The sequence below is a fragment of the Ahaetulla prasina genome, chromosome 1, assembly GCF_028640845.1.
Source record: "Ahaetulla prasina isolate Xishuangbanna chromosome 1, ASM2864084v1, whole genome shotgun sequence".
In the NCBI taxonomy this organism is placed as follows: domain Eukaryota; kingdom Metazoa; phylum Chordata; class Lepidosauria; order Squamata; family Colubridae; genus Ahaetulla; species Ahaetulla prasina.
The window spans coordinates 226565886-226588166 of record NC_080539.1 but is presented as its reverse complement, the minus strand read 5'-3'; the positions used below and the strand labels follow the sequence as shown (position 1 = coordinate 226588166).

At 40.2% G+C, this 22281-nt stretch overlaps 1 protein-coding gene across 8 annotated transcripts in view; it reads left to right on the top strand.

The window, feature by feature from the left end:
- Positions 1–6397: 6397 nt before the first annotated feature.
- The window catches only part of GPD2 (glycerol-3-phosphate dehydrogenase 2), a 99572-nt gene continuing 83688 nt past the window's right edge, over positions 6398–22281 (top strand). The window contains exons 1-4 of one of the 8 annotated variants that reach the window (XM_058192501.1): positions 6398–6676; positions 18598–18778; positions 18949–19184; positions 19774–19985. The gene's annotated coding sequence lies outside the window, so the exon portion shown is untranslated. Of the gene's footprint in view, positions 6677–7055; positions 7202–15348; positions 15630–18597; positions 18779–18948; positions 19185–19768; positions 19986–22281 lie in introns of those variants that run through there. The other 7 variants (XM_058192492.1, XM_058192519.1, XM_058192509.1 and 4 more) reach the window with 7 other exon arrangements.

Below are 22281 nucleotides of genomic sequence, written 5' to 3'. Positions count from 1 at the left end.
GAGCTACCTTTTGGTGGGGAGCCACCCAATGGTGAAAGGTAAAATTTGTTACTACTGGTTTTATGGGTGTGGCTTGGTGGTGGGGGGTAATGTGACTGGGTGGGCGTGGTCAACTTTTTTTTTACTTTAAAAAGCATTTTTTTCTAGAACCTCTTTGGCTGAAGAGGTTGTAGAAAAATGCTTTTAAAAGGCTCTGACGATCCCAGCTAGCCGCACGATCATCAGAGGCTTTTTTTATTTTTAAAAGCATTTTTTCTTCAGCCGAAGAAAAAATGCTTTTAAAAGTTAAAAAAACCCTCTGATGATTGCACAGCTTAGCTGGGCATGGGGGGGAGGGATTTTTGCTACCGGTTCTCTGAACTACCCGCCACCATTGCTACCGGATTAGGCGATTTGGTCCGAATTGGGAGCATTTCACCTCTGGAGCCACCACCCTGAAGCCTCCAAGCCAGCCGCCAACCCAGAACCACCCCCACAGCCACCAGGACTCCAGGAGCTGCCAGCCCCGCCGCCACCCTGACTCTCACCTCTTCAGCCGGTGGTGATGCAGTGGAGAACCCTGTCAGCTGTGCCCATGCTTGGAGCAAGCTGCACAACCACAGACAGCTGAGAGGCAGTCACACGGTGATGACATCACCAGGTAGATACAGGGAGGCAGCTGTCACTCCCCTGGGCCATTCTGGACCTCTGTGGAGGACTGGCCATTCAGATGAGGACCAGTCCTCTCTCAAGGACATTATTGGGCAGCAGGGGAAGAAGGAAGAGCCTAAAGGCCGGCAGATGGTGGCTACAACTCCAGAGCAGGTGGGAGGGAACTGCGCACGTGAGGGGGTGGTGTGGTGAATAGTGGGTGGGGCTGTGATTAGTGATTAAAAGGTGGTGGGGAGCATGGGCAACTCGCCCTAACAAGATATTCCTTTTGCAACTGTCAGTGCGTGCCAGCAGAGAAGTAAAGCAGGCAGTAACAAACCAGGTTTGTGTTTGGTTGTGTTCCTTTCTTTTTCTTTTCTTTTGGAACCTGACAGCTACAATGTTACTCTATAGCAGTTATTTGACTGTGGAAGAGTATTCATCCTTTTAGTTCACACTCATATGCATATCCAGGATTCACCATAGGGGGCAAACAAGCTCCTATGATGCCATCTGTGGCCTTCTCTCACCATTGATGCAGCCTTGCAGTCGGGGGTTGTATTTGGGCAGGTCCAACACCAACAGGGGTCCGACCTCCCACAAGAAAACACTGTCACGTTTCCCACTAAAGTGATACCTATTTATCTACTTGCATGTAATATGCTTTCAAACTGCCAGATGGGCAGACGCTGAGGCAAGTGATGGGAGCTCACGCCACCACGCAGTATAGGACTCGAACCCCCAGAGCAGGGAATATCTAGAGCATCTTTAAGAAATTGAACTGCTGCATCTGCACCTGTTTGAGAAACCCTGGATTAGAGATTGCAAAGGCAATTGGGAAAGCATGAAACAGAACAAATACCTTTTCAAGTTATAGTAAATCATCAATTTAATGCAGTAATGAAGGTTGGATCGGAGTTCCTATTAAAGAAGAATGCCTGTTAAATTTGAATGGGATGTAACCCTTGCATATTTTTCTTATTTTTATGAATTTTACATATGGAGACAAAGAAACATACCAGGTATACCCAGATTTCACCTGCTGCATTTGAAATCAAGTAACCTGGGATATGAGCAGTCAAGAATTTATCTTACTTTTGTTGGCATGATATCCTAGGCTGCACAACCTGTTAGAAATGAGGATAAAAATATAATTGTTCGAACAGGAATTATGATCTTGTTGCATAACGATATTTCGACAGGGTGGACTGTTGTATTTCGCTTCCATTCAATTTTGTTCTAATGTAAACCATTATCTTGATTGCTAGCTAGGGTGAATGTTCTTCCTACCGAGATAAGGAGGGAGTGCAGGCAAAGTGATTATGGGTAGAAAGGGTAGGGAATTGTCATAATTTTGTTTATAAGATTTGTTAAAGCTACCTAACTCCAGGACAACTCCAGGCAGCTTTCAATATGTGCAATACCCAAGTTAAAAAACAACAACTAAAACACTGCGGCTTCCCTGACTGAAACAGCATTCTCAACATTGAAAAAAAGATTTGAGAGGGACTCATAGACACTCTAACCCCAGGCCTGGGAACATACCAGGCCTTAATTACTATCCTACACAATGTTGTTGCTTGGAAACTGTACTCTGGATACAAGCCAGCTAAACATTAGTGTAATTTTATTTTTGAAAAAAGCAGGAGTCCTTTTACAACTAGCACATTTTATTAAAAAGCATAAGCTTTCCATAGCTACAACTCACCTCATCAGGTATGGAAAGTGGATAGACTGATGGAGGATTACTAAACTGATGGCCTATACCAGGTATTGCTGAGCAGAAAAAGCTTATAAAACTAAGAAACCCCAAGACTGATAGCTAGAACCAGATAAAACTGTTTGGGTGATTAGCCTGGTGAACTATTGCTGCCTTATCACAAAAGGTCCCTAAAAACACATCTCCTATGAATTATAATTTATTATAACTGCATCCCCATCCATACATTATGTGATAGACAAAATGACATACATATGTATCAAGTTCTGACCAATTGTTTTTCTCTGTTTGAACATTGTATACAAGTTTAACACTTGAATACATGCTATTTTATTGCTGCAGTAATAAACAAATTGGGTTGGATTTCTCTCATTCTGCCTGTCATTTGGAGCTTTCCCACACTGGATTCTCGTGCCTACCTTATACCAAATCAAAAATCAAGTTTTATTAGTCAAAGACCAGACCAGAACAAATTAAAAAACACTCAAGGAATATCCAGTTGATTGGATACCTTATACCATTTTTCTGACCAACCAAACTAAAGTTGTCAAAGCTGAAGAGCTTTAACCACAGAACCCTGGTGGCAGAGTGGTTTATAACGCAGTTCCTGTAGCCAGACTGTGCCCACAGCCAGGAGTTTGATTCTGACATGGCTCAAGGAAGCCTTCCATCCTTCCAAGGTCGGTACGAGAACCCAGAATGTTGGGGGCAATATGTAAACCACTTAAGAATATTGTAAAGCACTGTGGCAAAAGAGGGCATAATATACTCTTAAATTCCGTCTCTCCCATAGCAGTCTCCCAAGCCTCTCCCCCTCCCACACACATACTGATAAAGAGAAACCTTCTAGGAACATTGAAGTTTTAGTTTTAGAATTAACTGGCAAAAATAATCTCTTCCTTTTCTGTTATTATAATTGTCCAGAGTAGGCCTATTTAGGAAGACTCTGAGTTTAACTCATTGTTTTAAAGGCATCAAGAGAAGTAAATTATGCTTGCATGTCTCTCTGAGTAACCTTACTTAGGCCTGGATACATAAGTTGGGTCAGGGGTGAAATGCTCCTGGTTCGATCTGGTAGCAATGGCAGTGGGTGATTTGGAGAACCGGTAGCAAAAATCCCTGCCCCCCTCCCATGCTCAGTTGAGCCGCACGATCGTCAGAGGCTTTTTTTTAACTTTTAAAAGCATTTTTTTACAACCTCTTCGGTCAAATAGGTTGTAAAAAAAATGCTTTTAAAAGGTTAAAAAAAAGAGGCTCTGATGATCCCAGCTGAGTTGCCTGATCATTAGAGGCTTTTTTTTTTACTTTTAAAAGCATTTTTTCTACAACCTCTTCGGTCAAATAGGTTGTAAAAATAATGCTTTTAAAAGTAAAAAAAAAAAGACCACGCGCCACAGTTGAATCAGTAGTAAACCAGTTCAGATTTCACCACTGAGTTGGTGCCTGGTGCCTTAGCTAACCATGTCTTTCTAACTAGGTTTGTTTTTCACCAACTATTGCAACCAGAATAAAAGTGGGCTGATATTGGACATCCCCCCCACTTAGAAGAAAAAAAGAGGATACAAATAGAAGTATTATATTTCAGATGTTCAACTGTTTATCCCTATTTAAATACATAAGGTCCTTTCAAAAGGTCAGGCTTGAAAACATTTATCTGGTCTGATTTGTATTGCTTAAGGCTGACAAAAAAGTACTTTGCATTTCCTTATGAAAAGATCACGTGCTGGTTTATGGACTCATGACCTAAAGTCAGTCCCTTTGAGACCGGAGATCTGTATGTTCGTTTGAAACGGCATTCCCAAAATAGCAGCTCAACCTGTACAATTATTTTAAAACCCCAAATACAAATTGTTAAAGACATCTCAGAAGTGCCTGAGGCTCTTTTCTCCAAAAGAGCCTTTTAAAGGCTGCCCAGAATATCTCATGGTTTTAGTTGTTGTATTTTCATTTGTCCTGAAGAATGCTCAGTTTCATTCTTTAATTTTTGGTATATCTGGTTCTAGAAAGTTATTAAACAAACAGATGAAAACATTTTCAAGTTTTACTTTTGTATGCACTAAAATGCAAATTATCTGAATAAGGTAGCACATTATGCTGATTACAAATTAGATGCACAAACATAGTGGAATTGTTTCCAAGATCTGGGTTAACACCTACTAGCCTTAAGCCATACATAGATTGCTTATGGCATTACATTCAGTTTCAACATCCACAAATGAAGCAGAATATACCTGTCCCAGGATAATGTCACAGGATTCAATCTGGGCCGGTCACTGGGATCAGAGGTTTTGTCTTGTAAGCTTTCAGACTCATGCTGCAGAGCCCACCTTCAGGGAACTTTTCCCTAGGCTAGAGAGAAGATGGGCTCCAGCCCAAGTCCAAAAGCTCAAAAGACAAAACCTCTGGTCCTGATAATGGACCCAGATTGGATCCTGCAGTTTCAACGTTAGGCACATAAATGCCTTTGGCCACTTTAAAAACATAGTATGCAGGCAAGTTCATTCTATGCCTCCCCCCCCTTTTTTTTTTCCTTTTACCAGTATATGATATTTAGAAGGATTCTATGTTAATTAAAAGTGGTTAAAGTCAGTTATGTATGTCACATTATAGCAACCAGTGTCTAAGGATATTATTTATTCTTCAGCACAAAAGGAATCAGTGTTTGAAGTATTTATTTGGAACATATTTATATATTTTTTATAAATGCAAGGGTTCCAAGTGGAATTCTAACCTAAAGTATAGGACAACATGCCATATTTTTTTAAAGAAAATGCTATTGCAGCTAAAACTAGCCTTGAAGGTTTCCCTGTCATGTCCAACTTTGGCGCTCATTTCTGTTTTTTGGCCAAGGGAGGCAATGTTGTCCAAAAACAGTTAATGTGGTCATGTAGTCAGCATGGCTATATGCTAATGGTGCACAGAATGCTGTTATCTTTTCACTAAAGTGGTACCTATTAATTTATTCCCATTTGCATGCTTTCCAACTGCTAAGTGGATAGGCACTGAGGCAGAACCAGGAGCTCACCCTCCACTGGGGGTCTCCAACTGGACTGGGCACTCAGCTTTCCAGTTGACAAGCTCAGACACAAAACAGCAACTTGCAAAAAAGCAGCAGAGACACATTACTAGTGTACCCATGAGGAAGAATAAGGATTATGCCCTCCAGAAACCCACTTGGTTACCATGCTGGGATCCCAAAAGGGACCCCCCCTCCGAATTCCTTTCCTGCCAGACCACCCCGTTTGCACTTCCCAGGTCTGCAGCTAAGGGGATATAAACAGTGGTGGGATTCAAGTAATTTAATAACCGGTTCTCTGCCCTAATGATTTCTTCCAAAAATCAGTTTACCAAACTGTTCAGAAAGTTAACAACCGGTTCTCCCGAAGTAGTGCGAACTGACTGAATCCCACCACTGCATATACTCCGGTTGGACAGTAGGTGGGGAATACACCGCTTAGTCTTGCAAACAGAGACGCTACCCGGAGTCCCCCGATGAATCATTTGATCCAGAAGGAAGCGCCTGGGTATCCGCAAAAGTTCAGCCGCTCCAACTTTCCGTTATTTCCCCTCCCCCCCCTTACTAAAGAAAAGGCAAGAATGGAGGGAAAACAAAAGTAAGTTCATGAATGAACTCAGTGTAGAACCGCACAGGAAAAGCCCGATTCGGACAGCCTCCCGCCTTTTTCTTTTAGCAAAGCCAAACTCCCGAGTAAAATGGCACAAACGCCCGCCCCCCCCCCCCCACTTAGAAACGAATATGAGTCTTCCGAGAGGCGATTGTGTGGAGGCCCCGGGTTGTTTCTTGGTGGGTCACTTTTCTTTGGCAGGAGAGTTGTTTACTGGCTGCAAATGTCACGGCATTGCAACGGCCTTCCCCCCCCTCTTCAGAAAAGCAGCTCTTCTGGCTGGAGCAGGACGGCTAAGTGACTCGCAGCGCCAGTCTCCCTCTCTCGCCGCTAACACGTGTGTGGAAAGGGAGGAGCGGGAAGCGCTCGCTCTCTTCCCTCTAACCCCCCCGCCGCTTCCCCCACCACCACCCGCCCCATTACGGCAACTTGCTCCTTTGCAGGCCGGTTAGCGGAGAGGCGCCTGGAGGAAGCAGGCTGGAGGGGGCGGGGGGCGGGAAGAGGAGGCGGAAGAAGGGAGACCGCCAAGAGCCCCCCCAACTTTGCTCCCTCCTTCCTTCTGTGGTGCATCCGCGAGCTGCTTGCAGGACTCGCGCCGTGAGGCCGGGTTTTCTAAAAGAAATTAAATAAATAAATAAATATTGAAAATGCATCACCGAGGCTAGCTAGAAGCTGCCGGGTTGGCAAGAAGCAAAGCAAGGTAAGCGAGCAAGCCGCTCCGACTGGGCTCCTCCACCTGCAGCCCGGGGAGGCAGGCGAGCGCTTTGAAGGCACGCCGTGCAGAGAAGCTTTGGCGTAGTAGGCCGACGGCCGGGGTGACTTCCCGGAATGGTCCTCGCGTCGCGGCGGCCGCAGCGGGGCCTACTGAGCGCGGGAGTTTTCATCTGAGATTTCCCCCGCCTCGGCCGGGCCTCGGTGGAAAAAAAAAACACCTGTTGATTTTCGGCGGGGACAAGGACCCCCAGACCGGCTCGGGTCCCTTTTTTTCTGCTTGCTTGTCCGAGGAGGAGCCGTACGATCCTGCAATCTTCCGCTTTGCTGAGCCCGTGGGCGGCTGCAGCCTGGAGGGAAAGGTGCCGGTAGCTGGGAGATGCTGACTCCTCCTCTCTCCCCCCCCCCTCCGCCTTCTCTCTCTTTCCCTTCTGGGTCGGGCGGGAACAGGCGGTGCAGTGGAGCCGGCGCCCGGATCGGAGGAACTGGGGGTCCCGGAGGAGGCATCGCGAGGGTCGGTCTGGTTGCGTCCTTTCTGGCTTTCCCCAATTTGTTCGCGCGCCTGCTTGCGGGTTTGATGGCTGGGATGGGGGCACGGTGGGGCAGGAGAAGAAAGCGGCACAGGTAGTCTCCGCACCGCCCGGTTTCAGACCCGAAACCTGTTGCGAATGGTCGAGAGCTTATGTAATTGTTGCGATTACAGGCTCCGATCCTGGGCAGAAGTGCCCTCCTTTCACTTTTTGTCACTGCAGAGACCTCATTTGCAGGCCAAAAATTGTGGCTGAGCTGCTGTTCCTCTGGCAAAGAAATGTATAAGGTTTTATTTGTAGTAACAAAAAAAAAAAAGCTCCCCCCCTCCCCCAAATCCCCGAGGACATCCATATACTATGCTTCTACTTCAAGGATCTGATGATGGTAGTCATTAGTTGCATTCTGAGCTTACTTTGGGTGGCTGTTTTTACTTCCAAGGATAGGGGACTTGTGATGTAATAACAGGACTCAAAAGGATCTATTACCCCTATCGCCTGTAACTTAACCAGCCAGCATCGTATATAATACTGGGTTTGGGCTTATCATCTGCAGGCATAAGGGTGAGGTCATGCCTTTCATTTGAGAAAGAAATAGTTCATTTGATAACAAATTACAAGAAGGTTAATTCCTGCTTTTTTTTTAAGGCTTTTGAGCCTTTTAGTCTTTTTCTCTCCTTGGTTGCTGTATCTGAGTGCTTTTTCTGGTTGCCAGTTTGGATATACTAAATACACAGTGGTTCTGTTTCCACTGTTGACTTACTACTGTAGAGGACGCTTGGTTAGGGTTATTAGAAGTAAATGAACAGATGGCAGGCCCCACCATTAGTCAGAGGGAAGTGGTCAGTTCAGTACAGCAGATGCTTGAGGTAGAGAGAAATGGAAAGGCTAAGAAGCAGTTGAGAATAGACCTTTCAATCTGTCCTGAGTCAGTGTTAAAATTAGAAGCAGGTAACTGACAAGAGTTATGACTACAACCTAATTTAAATTAGGAAAGATTTCTGAGTCCAGTTTTTCTAAGAAAAAAGGATAAAGCAAAAATTCCTTCCTAATTATTATCCTACCATTTTTAAATATAATTCAAAAGGCGGTATGCATACCTAATAGTCCTGCGTATTTTCCCCATAACAACCACGTGTGAGGTGGATTGGACTAAGAAAGAGGGATGAAAAAAAGCTGATACATATTTGTGATTTCTGTTTGCAAGAATTTGGAATTTTTAATTCAAAAGATTTAAGTCAAAAAAGGATCATGAAAAAACCCAGTGGCAAATTACTTCTATACCTTTGCTAAAATAATATAGAAGTAGACTTTCAACAAGTCTTTGAAGTAATTTTTTTTACCTTCAGATAGGTCTCTGATAGAAACTATTTTTATTGCTTCTTAGCATGATTGGAGGATCTTGTAACTCAAGATAAGACCACTTACATATTTCTTAGGTGAACAACTGTTGAAGAGTCGGCTGCTGAACAAGGAAGTAAAATATCTTGGGTTAACTATTACAATGAATGTGTAGATGATAGCTTGATAAATTAACACTTTTTTGGTATTGGGTAATTCAAGGGAGTTTCTAGGTATGAAGCCCAACCCATGTGTGTTTTCATAACAGGAAAGACAAATGTTTTATAAATGACAACAAGGATCAAAAATAGCTCATTTTTTTTGTCCCATTTTGTTTTAAAGTTTGGCGCATTTTTGGGTGAAGATTCTAAGGTGTAGTTTATTTTGCCTGTTTGATACCTGAAAAATTACAAGTTTTATGTACCCATTGCAGTCCTAGATTTTGGAATCTCATTTCAGGTTCCTAGTTTATTTTTATAACACTTCACTTTAATAATAAAATTAAACTCTGAATAATAAGAATGGTCTCATTCTCTAATTATTTTCCTTTTTTTTTGAATTTTTATTCCTAGGAGTCAGACTAAGATCAGAATATAAAATTTTAAATATTTAAAAATTGAAGACGTGCAGCTGAAAAGCCACTGACATTATAAATTATTTCTGCCCTGATCATGCTGAAAATCATATTTTTAAAAAAGAAATACAGTATTTCTTAGGTATAAATGGTTTCTACTAGTACAGTATAATTCCACAAGTGTGAGCACCCATCAAAAAAATGTACCTACTTATAAATGTTGTTATTATGAGGGACACAATGGCTCAGTGGCTAAGATGCTGAGCTTGTCGATCGAAAGGTCGGCAGTTTAGCGGTTCAAATCCCTAGTGCTGTGTAACAGGGTGAGCTCCCATTACTTGTCCTGGCTTCTGCCAACCTAGCAGTTCGAAAGCATGTAAAAAATGCAAGTAGAAAAATAGGGACCATCTTTGGTGGGAAGGTAGCAGTGTTCTGTGCGCCTTTGGCATTTAGTCATGCTGGCCACATGACCACGGAGACTTCTTCGGACAGCGCTGGCTCTTCGGCTTTGAAATGAGCACCGCCCCCTAGAGTCGGGAACAACTAGCACATATGTGCGAGAGGACCTTTACCTATAAATATTGTTATTGTTGATGTCACTACATTGATCTGGAACAACTTCACCCAATTTACCATCATGTGGATATGTTGTATTATGTTCCTATGTTCCCCAGCTAGTATGGACAGTGGGTATGATGGATTAGGATATTCATGCCTGTCTAGGATCCAAGACTTGTCCTTGCTGGAAAACATAATTCCCAGATGGAATTATGGACTGCTGACGGAAGAGTTGCTGTATTTTCCGTCACCATGGTAATAATAGCTGAGGTCAGTAATGCAAAGGACTTCTATTACCATGGCAAATCAGCTTGCTTCCTGGGCCAGCTCCAGTAGGATATCCCAGGGGAGGCAAAGTTGTGGGATTGACAACTCACCTGTAGTTATCTAAAGACAGAAATGCTAAGTGCTGAATTCTCGGTTGTCCCTGTTGTGGTGAGAAAGCAGTAACACTTATGTATGTATAGAGACCATACATGTAGTATGTATGTAGGGAATAGCTCTCCTTTGTGGTTAGACCAGAGACCTGGAGAATCCATGGTTGAGGCCTCAACCCTGAGGCTTTGATAATATACAGATATGCTGCTCTTTGAAAATGGAATCAGGTGATCAATTACTGAATAGCAGCTTTTAAACATCTTTGTAGGAATTCAAAATATTTGGAGAACTAGTTTTTTAATGAGAGCTAATTTCTAGTGTACTATAGTAGTAATGTGGCCCGCCAGCAAAGCTGGCAGCAGATTCAGATAGTGAGGAGGTTGGGGAGGAACATGGGCCAGTCCTGGAGTCTGGGGAAGGCTCTGATGAGGGCTCTGCATCAGAGGCAGAGAGGGGGCCTGGGCCGTATGCCATCGGAGTCAGACATCAGTGAAGCAGACAAACAGCTGGAGCCTGTTCCCAGTGTGCACATGCGCAGAGTTGCCAGACGAAGGGAACAGCTAAAGAACAAGGGTCGACTTGGGAGTAAGGCCACAGGTGGATGATGAATGGCCCCTCCTAGAGGGAATAAAAGAGGAAAGAAAGGGGAGTGGAGTTTGCAGGAGACAATTAGTTCACTTAATTGGTTTCTAACTCTCAGAGATTTCTTGCCAAGTTTTGAAGATATTGGCCTGGCAGCTCTCCAAGTCAGATAAGGTCTGTGACTGTAAATTCTCCCTTAAAAGACTTTGCTGAATGTGAATGAGAGGAATTCACAATAAAAAGCGGTTTTTGTCAGGACAAGGAGTCTGCTTCATGCTCCTGGGAAGCCTAGGTCAGAACAGTTAAAAAACCAGGGTAGAAAATGGGAGACCGTGAATTCTAGTCCTACTTAAGGCAAGAAGCTAGCTGGGTGATCTTGGGCCAGTTACCCTCTCTCAGCCCTAGGAAGGAGGCAATAGCAAATCACTTCCAAGAAACATTGCCAAGAAAACTGCAGGGACTTGTCCAAGCAGTCACCAGGAATCAACACTGACTCAAAGGCTAACCAAAAAGTTATTCTTACAAAGAAGTTCAAAATCATGCTCATAGTCTTTTGGAAGCCACGTGAAGCAGGGGAGTGGGAGAATATTCACTTTCCATGCGTTCAGGGTAAACGGGTGATCAGATACTTAGTGTGCACTCAAAGTTAGCACTAACAAACATGGCTGCTGTATCACTGTTTATTTCAATGTTTGATTCGTAATGAATGACTTATAATTCATATTATCCAGAATTAGAGAAAAGGCATATCCATGACAGTGTTTCGTAACTGTAAATATTTTCAAATGTGTCGAACTAAATCTACCCATATACTGTTATAGAATTGTGTCTTATGATATTCCTTAAGCAGAAAGTTTAAAGTTACATCAGACGTATTAATTACCTAGCAGCTGCCGCCTTGTGCCCTTTCTCTTTAAATCTTCCCTTTGGCCTGTTGAGGTTTTTTGTCAGGACAAGGAGTCTGCTTCATGCTCCTGGGAAGCCTAGGTCAGAACAGTTAAGAAACCAGGGTAGAAAATGGGAGACCGTGAATTCTAGTCCTACTTAAGGCAAGAAGCTAGCTGGGTGATCTTGGGCCAGTTACCCTCTCTCAGCCCTAGGAAGGAGGCAATAGCAAATCACTTCCAAGAAACATTGCCAAGAAAACTGCAGGGACTTGTCCAAGCAGTCACCAGGAATCAACACTGACTCAAAGGCTAACCAAAAAGTTATTCTTACAAAGAAGTTCAAAATCATGCTCATAGTCTTTTGGAAGCCACGTGAAGCAGGGGAGTGGGAAAATATTCACTTTCCATGCGTTCAGGGTAAACGGATGATCAGATACTTAGTGTGCACTCAAAGTTAGCACTAACAAACATGGCTGCTGTATCACTGTTTATTTCAATGTTTGATTCGTAATGAATGACTTATAATTCATATTATCCAGAATTAGAGAAAAGGCATATCCATGACAGTGTTTCGTAACTGTAAATATTTTCAAATGTGTCGAACTAAATCTACCCATATACTGTTATAGAATTGTGTCTTATGATATTCCTTAAGCAGAAAGTTTAAAGTTACATCAGACGTATTAATTACCTAGCAGCTGCCGCCTTGTGCCCTTTCTCTCTTTAAATCTTCCCTTTGGCCTGTTGAGGTTTTTTTGTCAGGCACCCTTGTTCCTTAGGGAACATGGCAGAATAATATGAAATCGTTATTTGCTAAGGTTTGGATTGTGAAATATTGTTCTGTTCATTCTGTTCTTCTGTCAGTTTTAATGCAGTTCTTGGGAGGGTTGAGTAAACCAACGAAGTAAATATTCTGCAGTAATGCAACATAACTCAGTATTGATAATTAGGATCTGTGGTTTTGTAGTGTTATTGTATGAGTCATTTGCTATGAATGATTAGTGCAGGTAACCTAGGATATTTATCTTTCTGTGGATATCTGTGAGCAGATTGCTTCTGCATTTAATATACGTTACCAATGTTTTTGCTTCAGGAGAATCCTTACTTTTCTATGGTATTTATGTTAGATTTTCTTTAAGTTCCGCTGGCCTTTCTACTCAGTACTGTATGTGAGACGGAGGGCGGAGGGGTCAGGGCGGAAGGGAGGAGGGGAGATAGAGGTTATTGGAGTCCTTATAAATATCAAGAAATATAATCAGTATAATTCAAACTACAGTATAAGGTAGAGGCAGATGTAGGGTTTTCTGCTTGGGCAGGGGGTTGGACTAGATGACCTGTAAGGTCCCTTCCAACTCTGTTAATCTGTTAAAAAAATAGTACAATAATTATGATTAAATTATGATTAACTTCATCAGAGGCATTGTCATGTCTTTTTAGTAGGCTAAGAGACCTTTCAGTGTATTGACTAATATGTGTGACACATCCAGAAACATCTGTGGGAGATGGTCAAGGGGGACAAATCACAAAAGGAGTGTTGTGGTGACTTGGTGTGAAGTTTACCCTTTTTGTATATGTATCATAACATTGTATGCCTGTATGAAATGGGTAGAGCTTGTGTGATGGTGCAATGATTTTTTTTGGAGGTGTCAGAGAAGACATTTGCAGGCACATCCTATGCTTTATCCTATTAGGTGTATGGTAATTTAAGAGCTGTACCACCCATAAATCTATGGCAGTCTCCTGAGAGAAGTCGTCGCCCTCCCCCCCTCCTCTTAACCAATTAAAAACTAAAAAGGATAGGGTGCGCAACTTGGGTGTCCTTCTGGATGATCGGCTGTCGTTTGACGATCATTTGACGGCCGTCTCCAGGAGGGCCTTCCACCAGGTTCGCCTGGTCCGGCAGTTGCGCCCCTTCCTTGATCGGGATGCCTTATGCACGGTCACTCATGCGCTCGTTACCTCTCGCTTGGATTACTGTAATGCTCTCTACATGGGGCTCCCCCTGAAGTGCGCTCGGAGGCTTCAGTTAGTCCAGAATGCAGCTGCGCGGGTGATAGAGGGAGCTACACGTAGCTCCCATGTAACACCGCTCCTGCGCAGACTGCACTGGCTGCCTGTGGCCTTCCGGGTGCACTTTAAGGTGTTGGTTACGACCTTTAAAGCGCTCCATGGCTTAGGACCTGGGTACTTACGGGACCGCCTGCTGTTACCATCGCCTCCCACCGACCCGTGCGCTCCCACAGAGGGACTTCTCAGGGTGCCGTCCGCCAAACAATGTCGGCTGGCGGCCCCAGGAAGGGCCTTCTCTGTGGGGGCTCCCACCCTTGGAACGAACTACCCCTGGACTCCGTCAGCTTCCGGACCTTGGACCTTCCGCGCGAACTCAAGACTCACCTTTTTATCCGCGCGGGGCTGGCTTAAATTGGGATTTTAAATTTTAAATTTATTAATTTTAAATGGGGTTTTAGTAGAGTAAATTTTAATCATTGGGCTAATTTAAATAAGTTTTTTAAATGGGATTTTAAATTTGTATATTGTATTGCTGGTTTTTATTATGCCTGTACACCGCCCTGAGTCCTTCGGGAGAAGGGCGGTATAAAAATTAAATAAAATAAATAAAATAAATAAATAAATAAAATAAAAAATTTTTTTCTTTCTTTCAAAAGCTAGTATGGTGATGCAGTTGGATATTTTATTTGGGAACAGCTATAAAACCCTACCGGTTGCCCATTCTTATTATATTCTTAAATGACTTTTCCTAACAGCATCTTCAATAATATCTTAATAGTTGTATAAGAGGTTGTGATTAGATAAACTTGTATTTGTATTCCTGATACTCAGTTCTTTTATTTTTGGAACGTCTAATGTATTTGTGCAAAGAACATATATTTACTTAGCTTTGGTGGTGGAATCTCAACCTTAGCTCCCCAGCTTCTCATTTTTGCCTCTTCATGTGATTTCATACTTTCCAAATTTATCTGTAGGGGAGCAGGTTATTTTTATTTATATGGTTGGTTTCTCTCATAATGCTAAGCCATAAGGTACTTACTTAGTGTTTTGGCTTAATATTACTGAGTCAATTCAGGAGTTATAGTTAATAGACTTTGATTTATAGCTTGGCATGTTACACAGAACCAGCTTATTATAGTTTGTTCAATTTAACCATGACAAAGCAAGTCATGCTTAGTCCAACATGAGACTTATGTAGAAGTCTTAAATGTAGAGCTTAACTGCTCTAGAGATCTAGGAAATATGTAGAGTTGACTGCTATGCATTCCCTAGATCTAAACTTCTGAATAACTGGGTGGATTAGTGGGATTAGATGGTACCACAATCTTCATCATAAAAAGGGTGAACTTGTTTGGGATAAAACAATTCTATAGCTTGGTTTATTTATTTGAAAGCAAGTCCCAACAGATTTTGGCAGCCCTATTTTCAAGAATAAGCATACACCAATTTATAGCCTATCTTGCAGTCTTTAACATGCAACTCAATATGACATAAAATAATAATAACTTTGCTATATTGATGTTTATTATGTATTGATATATATACCTTTTAATTATAAAAGTACTTGCTTTGTGGATATAGATCCCTGGTATATCTTCATCCAGAGTAGAGTAGGCAATTTAACGCTTTCACACTTTCTATTTTAGGGTGCAGTGAAACCAGAGAATTGCTTACCATTTCACTGTTGTGCTTATGTTAGCACTATGACCATATGGTAAGAGCTAACTCTATAAATGAAATCCCAGATCTCGGAATGCTTTGCATTTGACCACATGGCTTAAGTTAGTATGGGACGCTTACAAGAAGCAATACCTAGCAGATAAAGCTGTAGTATTTTAAAATGGGATATAGACATCAAAGGAAAGATGGAAGTAGCCGTTCAATACTGCTGTGATTCTCAGCATCCTACACCAATAATTGTGAAAGCTGGGGCTGCTGGTGACACAGTTAAACAATATCTGGGCATTTGCAGATTATTATAGATTCATATTCATAATCTGCATACCTGCATAGAAGCTCATGGTTTGGGGACAACATCTGTTTATTAGTGCAGTGGTTTTGGTATCAACAGTAATCAATAATCAGGTAAGTAATGCTTAATGAATAATTGTGAATAGCTCAAAAGCAAGCATATATGTCAACAACTAATGGTTAAAACAGGATTATATAAAATTTCACTCTCGTTTCCCTATTCTTTGATCGGAATCGAAACTCCATCAAGCTTTTTTTAAAATCAAAGTTTAAAAGAAACATGCCCAGAAATGGTACTTAGTTTATGGTAGACTTGACTGTTGTTTTTAAGTTTGTGTGTGTGTGTGTGTGTGTGTGTGTGTGTGTGTGTGTGTGAGGGAGAGCAACAGAGATCATTATTAGAAGTCATTGATTTCTTCCTCTGAGTTTCAGAATTTTTATTTCACTATATATTTTGTCTTTAGAATTGAACTCTTGATAGAATAGTTTTTCTAGTTCTTTGCAATATTTTGTCCTTTGCAAAGTGCTACTTCTGTTGCAAGCAGAAGCTTTTGCGTGTGTTCAGAGATGCAATGAATATCTAATTAGTGCAGTTGTGTTAAAAATACTTAATTTTGGATACTATGCTTAATTGTATAAAGCCATTCAGATATCTTAAAATGTTAAGAAAACTTTACCTCACTTCCCCAATACTCATAGTATATAATCTTAAATGAAAACATTTAGATGGCTATGATGATTAAAACATTGGCTTGGTTTGCACATTTTATTAGAAAAAAATATGGCTGCTTATATGATAGAAAATAGCTCTAGATGGCTAACAATCATTTAGCAAAAGTTACTAATATTTATTTATTTATTTATTTATTTATTTGATTTTTATACCGCCCTTCTCCCGAAGGACTCAGGGCGGTGTAATATAAGTCATGTTTGGCTGGTTCACATACAGTGCTGAGTCAAATTGGGGTTTGAGTCACAGATGTTAACTATACCCAACACACTATGCTATAACTAAAAGAGCCACAGTGGCTGGATTTATCCATCATGATAAATCCAAATCAAACCATTTTTTTGGGGTAGCAAAATATGTGAACCCAGGCCACTGTATTAAAGACTATAAAAGTTTTATAGGATTGATTGATATTTATAACTTATTGTTAATAGCCTATTCAACTCTTTTTAAAAGATACTATTTTAATGTCATTCAATATAGCTGTGCTGGTTTTTATATTGCTAAAATTTGGGATTGAGCCCAAGAAGTCTCATGTGCTTAATATCCCTCTCCTTCTGAATATCTTTTAGTGCCTGAAAAATCTATGAATGGCACTGCATTTGTTTATTTTTGTGTTAAATTTATATTCTACCTTTTTAAAAGGAACTCAGAGTACCAAATGACCATCTCATTCTAAAAAAAAGTACTCTATGCTTCTGACTAAAGCAGGACTGCTCTTACTAAAGGTAGTCCTCTATTTTTAGTAAGAACACTATTCTCCAAAGCACCTGAGGGTAGAACAAGAAGCAATGGGTGGAAACTAATCAAGGAGAGATGCAATTTAGAACTAAGGAGAAATTTCCTGACAGAACAATTAATCAGTGGAACAACCTGCCTGCAGAAGTTGTAACTGCTCCAACACTGGAAATTTTTAAGAAAATGTTGGATAACCATTTATCTGAAATGGTGTAGGGTTTCCTGCCTGGGCAGGGGGTTGGACTAGAAGACCTCCAAGGTCCCTTCCAACTCTGTTATTATTATTATTACTTATGACCACAATTGAGCCCAAAATTTATGTTGCTAAGTGAGACATTTGTTAAATGAGTTTTATCCCATTTTATGACTTTTCTTGCCACAGTTATTAAGTGAATTGTTTTAAGTTAGAAATATGGTTGTTAAGTGAATCTTGCTTCCCTACTGACTTTGCTTGTCTGAAGGTTGCAAAAGGTGATCACATGATCATGGGGGATGCTGCAATGGTAATAAATGTGAAAAATGGTCATGACACTTTTCAGTGCTGTTTTAACATAACTGTTAACTGTTTTAACTGTCAATGACTACTTCAGCTTCAACCACAACAATACAGCAAATAATAGATAATAATAGGATAATAGGATGTATATATAATAGAAATAATAGGATGTTGAGACTCTAGAAAGAGTGCAGAAAAGAGCAACGAAGATGATTAGGGGACTGGAGGCTAAAACATATGAAGAATGGTTGCAGGAACTGGGTATGCCTAGTTTAACAAAAAGAAGGACTAGGGGAGACATGATAGCAGTGTTCCAATATCTCAGGTGTTGCCACAAAGAAGAGGGAGTCAAACTATTCTCCAAAGCACCTGAGGGTAGAACAAGAAGCAATGGGTGGAAACTAATCAAGGAGAGATTCAACTTAGAACTAAGGATAAATTTCCTGATAGTTAGAACAATTAATCAGTGGAGCAACTTGCCTGCAGAAGTTGTAAATGCTCCAACACTGGAAATTTTTAAGAAAATGTTGGATAGCCATTTGTCTGAAATGGTGTAGGGTTTCCTGCCTGGACAGGGGGTTGGACTAGAAGAACTCCAAGGTCCCTTCCAACTCTGATATTATTATTATTATTATTATTATTATTATTATTATTATTATTATTATTATTATTATTATTATTATTATTATTATTAGATACAAACTCAAACAGAGTGGTCAATACCTGGAATGCACTACCTGACTCTGTAGTTTCTTCCCCAAACCCTCAAAACTTTAAGCTTAAACTGTCTACTGTTGACCTCACCCCATTCCTAAGAAGTCTGTAAGGGGCGTGCATAAGTGCACCCGCGGGCCTACCGTCCCTGTTTTAATATTCCTTTTTTACTTACTCTTTTCATGTATCCAAATTATGTTTATACTTTTACCTGTTATCTTATATATGATTGACAAATAAATAAATAAAATAAAATAAACTTTGAACTATCACTAAATGAACTATTGTAAGTCGAGGATTAACTATACTGGAAAATTGAGTTTATGTGGATTAAGGAGGAACTGTTTTACTATTACTGTAACAAGAACTTGAAGACTTTACTTTTTACTGTTTCAATATTACAGTGCAGGTAGTCCTCAATTTACGACCAGGGATGAAATCCAGCAGGTTCTGGAGAACCGGTAGCGGAAATTTTGAGGCAGAATTGGAAAATACCACCTCTGGCTGGCCCCAGAATGGGGTGGGAATGGAGATTTTGCAATATCCTTCCCCTGCCACACCCATCAAGCCATGCCCACAGAACTGGTAGGAAAAAATGTGAATTTCACCCCTGCTTACGACCACAATTGAGCCCAAGTAAAACAATTGTTAAGTGACTTGTGCCTCATTTTATGACCTTACTTGCCACAGTTGTTAAGTGAATTGTTGCAATTGTTAAGTTACTAACACAATTAAATGAATCTGGTTTCACTTAGATTGAATTTACTTGTGATGAACCATGGATTTACCAACTACAACAGTTAACTTCATCCCCCAAAAAGACAAAACAGGAAAGAAGTTACCACAGTGTGGTTAAATCTGATCCAGTGATTAAATGACCAATGAGCTGCCACTGAACAGTCAGCTTTGGAGGGTCACAGATAGAAGAGAATATTCTTCATTGGCCAAGTGTGATTGGACACACAAGGAATTTGCTTTTGGTTCATAAGCTGTAAGTGTACATACAAGCAACAAAATGATAAATCATATAAGATACAGCCAACAAAGTGATAGTCATAAGATACCACCCGGAATAGGTAATAGGAAAGATGAGAAGGATAATCATAATACAGCCCTACTACATGGTTAGATATCCTTAGGCATCATACGGTGCTATTGGAATTAGGTGTTAGCAGTGTGATGGCATTGGGGGAGGGAACTGTCTTTGTGTCTCGTTGTTTTGGCATGTAGTGCCCTACAGCGGTGTCCTGAGGGGAGACGTTTAAACAGTTTATGACCAGGATGTGAGGTCATAGATAGTAGTAGATGTGTAGATAGTATTTTCTGTGCTCTTTTTTTGGCTCGTGCATTATACAAATTTGTACAAAGCTAATTTAAATTAGGAGGAATTGTTTCACCTTAAAGAAAACTAGATTTCTCTAAATGCCCTCATATTATTACATTTCATGAGGCTTTTGCGGGGGTGGAAGGGATTGGGGAAGGTATATTGGCATTCAGTACTATAACCACTTAACACTAATCTTATATGTTCCCATTATTCCTATGTGCTCATTTCTGCTTTTCTCTCTCTCCAAGAACAGTACCCCAGATAACCTGGATTAGAGAACCATGGAATGTAAAGAACAGCATTCAGTGCTGTATTAGAACAAAAAACAAAAACCCAACCACCCTCATCTCATAATGAAACAATCTGTATAAAGTTGGGACCATTGTTTTGCAATTAATATTCTACCTATCATAATTCATTAAGCATCACTTGCTTGTATCTCATGAAGGAGGAAGAAAAATCTAGGTAAAAAAATATGTCTGTTCCTTTTCTTTTAGAGTCAGATGTCAAGCTGCTTCCCTCCCTGGTGTCTAAACACAATTTCGTTTTAATTAAAAAGGGGAAAAGCCAATTGCTTGCCTTGTGCCCTTGGTTGATAGAAAGGTAGAAGACAACTTGGGCTCTCTGTGAATAATTGAGCTTCCAGAAAATATCACACAACATTGACTTGTAAGGGGGGGGGAAAGAATTTCTCCATATATTTTTAACCATTGGCTCTAGTGATCATCACATTCCCCCCCCCCATAAAATTATATGTGTTTCTTCTTTTTTTTTTTAAACAAAAGTATTTTGGACAATCTCGGACAGCATGCACCATTCTCTCTTCTTTGAGAAAGGAAGTTTAAAATAGCCCAGTAGTGGCTACTGCTTTTCTTGTTGCTATGACATCAGAGAAGCTATGCTACGTTCATATATTATGGTATGTGATCATTTATTCGAGTGGAGTTTGTTAAATACATTAAATGGTTTGAACTTACGCAAAAGAATAAGCCCAAATCAAGGAGATTTAGAACCTTTGCACCGTTTTCTTAAAAAATAGCTTAATGTCTGAAGGATGATTGATTTCTGTAGTTGAGTGTATTTCCATTGTATATTCTAGGAATGTAGTTCTAACTTCTCTGATACTGAGAATGATTTTACTTATGTGGCACATTAGATAGTGTTAAGCATGATTAAGACATTCTTCCTGTGAACAATTTTCATCAGTATCCCAGCAACATTTTCAGTGGCTGGTTGAGAAGCACTTCCTGGGTTTTTTTTTTGACCTAATTTGGATCAAAGGCACTGCGTGTAGCCAGGGAAAGCTAATTCTTCTCCCAACCTCTTATTTTCAAAAACACGTACCTGCAGGGGGTAATAAATAAAGTGGAATCAATTATTAGTATGAATTTGATTTGGATAATGACATCTTTTCAAAAAATGAAGTCTAGACAGTTTAAGTATTATAGGAAGCAAAAGCATAATAAGGGTTTGCATTTTGTGTAAATACAATTGGTTTTGAAATGTGGCCTAGTTAGCTACTAATGTAAGATTTCATTGTGCATTTGTATTAATGTTTCACAGCCACAGTATTTTAAAACAGTATGTGTTAAAATGTATTCATAATTGTGAATAAATAATGTTCCAGAGCCTGCTGTTTCTAAGTAGATGCTTGTTTATTATATAGATCTAATGCAGAATATCAAATTTTAGATATTAATAGCAATTTTTATCTATTAATCTTATTTAACTTTTAATCGCTAATAAATAACTCCAATTTTAAAATTACCCCTAGAATCTAACACTATTGTTGAATATTATGATTAGGATATACCGGTAATTCACAGTAATTCACATTTTTAAATGCTATTATTTATTTTACTACAGTTACGGCTTTTACTAGTAAAGAAGTCTAAATTTGAATTCCATCTATAGCTCATGAATAGAATAGTAAGTGATAAGAGAATCACAATCCAGCATTAGGTTTATGCTGTTGGTTAATAGTAACAACAAATGCAGTCTAGCTCTCTATAAATACTTACTGTTTATGTAATATTTATTGTGTAAATTGTTGTCATGTTCTGGCTAGTTATCCTAATGTACCAAAGATTATGTTAAGTGCTTATATGAACCTTTGATTTTAGGAACAATGCAGTGTACATAATCGCTCCAGGTTTTTTTTTGCATATACAAATATATTAGATATACGAGGGCAGCAATCCTTATAATTTTTGACAGTTGGCTTGCCTGGCTAGGCATGATAGGAATTGTAGTTCAGAAACACCAAAGAACCCTTAATCCAAGAATTAGAGGTTCATCTGCATATTCCTTCTGTATCCTGGGAAGACAGTAGAAATATCTGCTAATGGCAAAGGAATTGGACTTCATCTTACCAGCTCCAGCCAACAGCACACATGCCTCTGATGGCACACAAAACTTAACAAATGCGCTTGCATTTATTCTTTGGGGATTTTTTCCTCCAGAGAATATAGGCGAGATCATGGCCAGAGACGGGATTCTGGTACTCAACTACAACATATGTGTGCAAGATCTGCCTTTTTTTCCTGAAGGCAAAACTGATTTCATTTGTATAAAATGTTTGTGGAAATTCTGAAAGCAGAGATCGGATAACTGGAGGTCAGAGTGTTATGCTTATATCTCATTCATCAAGATGAAGACATCCTAAACAATAGTATGGACACCATTACTCAACACAAACAGGAGAAAAATGTAAAGTTTACAACTTCGCCCAAGCGTGGGAATAAAGAAGCTGGCAACAGTC